Source organism: Oryx dammah, unplaced genomic scaffold (genome assembly GCF_014754425.2).
Source record: "Oryx dammah isolate SB20612 unplaced genomic scaffold, SCBI_Odam_1.1 HiC_scaffold_18, whole genome shotgun sequence".
Lineage (NCBI taxonomy): Eukaryota > Metazoa > Chordata > Mammalia > Artiodactyla > Bovidae > Oryx > Oryx dammah.
This window is the reverse complement of record NW_024070202.1, coordinates 66,842,511-66,845,831: the sequence shown is the minus strand read 5'-3', so window position 1 is coordinate 66,845,831 and position 3,321 is coordinate 66,842,511.

Genomic DNA, 3,321 nt, shown 5'->3' with positions numbered 1-3,321 from the left:
GATAGCAAAGGGGTAAAAAAGAGAAGGTTTCCAAATCAAAATAATATGCTTTATTTCCCATGGCTCTCTCTTATCATCCCCCCAAAACTCTTCACCATAAACTTTCCTAACACTTTAATTTCTGTGGAAAAAAATGCGAGCTCTGTTTTAATGCAGATCTAATTTGTTGTATGTCTTCAATAACTGTACATTCTAGAATATGTAGCCAAAAATAACCCACTGGCTGCAGGGGTTAGCATCCGCTCCCCAGGATCTCCTGTACATTGTGGCTCTTTGGATTCCTTAATGAATTAATCTTTTAACAGAATTTCTTCTGCACTACTTAGCAAACTAGTCCCACTAAGCTCTACCCCACCCTCTATAAGTAGAGAAAAATATGTTTTAAGGCATTTCTGGAAAGTCTACTCTAATATGCTCTTTAGTCACAAACTAGCCTCTGAAGCAACATAGCCTTTGCACTGTTGAGTCTGGGTTTGCACACATAATAGTGGAGCCCTTGATTTACCTGACTGTGAAAGTGTTAGTCGCTCAGTCATGTCTGACTCTTTGTGACCCCATGGATTGTAGCCTGCCAGGTTCCTCTGTCCATAGGATTCTTCAGGCAAGAATACTGGAATGGGTAGCCATTCCCTTCTCCAGGGGATCTTCCTGACCCAGAGGTCGAACCCAGGTCTCCCACCTTGCAGGTGGATTCTTTACTGTCTGAGCCACCAGGGACGTCTGTACCTGACTGTGCTGTGACTCAGCTCTGCCTTAGCAAGGGGCAGAAAATAAAACAGCTAACAGGCTATCCTGACATATCAGATCAATGCTGTATTCCCTTCTTCCTTCCACCAAACACTAAGAAACTTAGCTAAGTCAGGAAAATCACTTCCACTGCTCCCTCGGGCAGTATGTTCTATCCTCCATGGCTCCTAATTAGGGTTCAATTGATTTTTTCCCTACTTTGGCTTGAAGTACATCGCTGTGGCTCCAACCACCCCACCTGCATAAGTATCACTTCTGTTTTCTGAGTCTGGTTATTCATCCACACATTATTGCTTAGTTCAGCCAAGGTCAATCCAAGCACTGCTTGAGAGGCCAGAGATGAAGCTAACAGACATATGTGATTTCGAGATCACTGGGCACATTGGAGCCCAATTAGGAGTTCTCTTTTAAAAGTAAATACTATGTTTATTTTCCATTATTTAGGAAAGAAAGGAAATTCAAAGAGCTTCTGAAGCATAAAGCAGACTCCAATGTTGGTATTAGAAGTAAAATCTCAAAATGCTGTAGAAGTGGACTTGCATCATTTTCATTTTTTTGATCCAAGGGGAGTTTTGAATTAAATCCTGTTGTTCTGGTTAGTGAACATTTTTCAGATTCTATTTGAAATCATGGACATTTTCCTATGAAAGGCTTGAAGCAGCCCTGCTCAAAGGATGGTCCACAACTTGAGGCTTCTCCGTGACAAGACATGTATAGAAATTGTGGGCGATGTCCACTACTGGCAAGGCTGTGAGACTCTCAGACGTTGCTGCTCAGAATGCAGAATGGTCTGGACACATTAGAAACAGTTCAATGTTTTCTTATAAAGTTGAGACACTTTGTACCCTTACCATAGCACCCAGCAGTCCCACTCTGAGGTAGTTGCTCAAGAGAAATACCATCTATGTCCACACAAAGACTAGTATATAGCAGCATTATTTACAACAGCTAGAAATTGGAGACAACCCAAATTTCAGCCAGCAAGTGAATAAACAAATTATGATATATTCATATTACAGACTATTATACAGCAAGAAAAAAATGAATGAAGATACACAACTACAGGGATGAGTTTCAAAAACATTATTTTAGATGAAAGAAGTCAGACACAAAAGGACACATACTTTATGATTCCATTTATGTGAAGTTCTACTAAAGATAAAACTATACTGATGGAAAGCAGATTCATGGTTGTCTGGGGATCAGAGTGAAGGGAATTTACTGAAAATAGACAAGAGGGAACACTTTAGAATGATGGAATTGTTCTATCTGATTTCAGTGGAAATTGCATGACTATAAACAGTCATACAGAGTCACCAAATACACACTTAAAGTGAGTGAATTGTACTGTAGTGGTTTAAAAGAGAAGAAAAATTTCACTGGATCCCAAGAGGGGAACACTTTCAGCTACAACTAATAAGCCTAAGGTGGAGTATTTCTTATTTTATGTTAATCTCAGTGAGTTCTGAGAGTCCTCTGTTACCCAGGGCAGGCAGACAGGACTAACACTCACCTTTCAGTTACGTTGTATCATGTCAGCTGCTGAGTCAGAAGCATCACTAGACCTAGGGTCAAATCTCTGCAATAATGTTGGGTGTATCTTCAGATCCAGCCTTGAGAGTGTGGGCCACTTCCCCTGAACACAAAATGTCATTCTCACTTTAACATTTACTTTGTGTTTTCCTTTTTCCTAGCACCTCAAACAGCTTAATGTTTACATCAATGAATCAAGGCTGTTTCCATAGCAACACCTCTAATTCTCTGGAACTGCAATTTTATGTCAATTTACTATTAACGGAAGACAAAGCAAAAGAAACCAGACAGAACAGAGAAACCTTAACACCCAAGACTGACAAGCAGAACAAGGAGGATGGGAAGTAAACATGTGTTTGCAAGGTTTTTAATGCTTAGTGAGCTATGATGTTATTTAGCAGTTAACCATTTAATGTTTAGCTTCAGGTAATGATTTCATAGGACTATAAACTCTTTGAGTTAAAATGGCCTTGAAAGCCATCTGGCACCTTTTATTTTAAAGTCTAAGAAACTTGATTCCAGAAAAGGTAAGGGATTTAATTAAAGTTACTGAGCTGACAAGGTGCAGAGCCAAGACCAGGGCACAGGTTAGACTTGAAGCTTGGAGGCTCTTTTTACACACTGCATGGTACTATCTCTGTTACAATGTGATTTCTTTTGTGTTATGATTCCTACTCATCTTGTGTGAAAATTATAGGACAGAACATGGAACACTGACTGCTTCAAAATCGGGAAAGTACTATGACAAAGCTATATCTGCTTATTTAACTTATATGCAGAGTGCAGGCATACTCAATCACTCAGTCGTGTGCGACTCTTTGGGATCCCATGGATTGTAGCCCACCATGCTCCTCTGTCCATGGGACTCTCCAGGCAAGACTACTGGAGCTGGTTGACATTTCCTCCTCCAGGGAATACTCCTGACGCAGGGATCAAACCAGAGTCTCCTATGTCTCCTGCATTGCAGGCAGATTCTTTACCACTGAGCCATCTGGGAAGCCCTGTACGCAGAGTACATCATGTGAAAGGCTGAGCTGGATG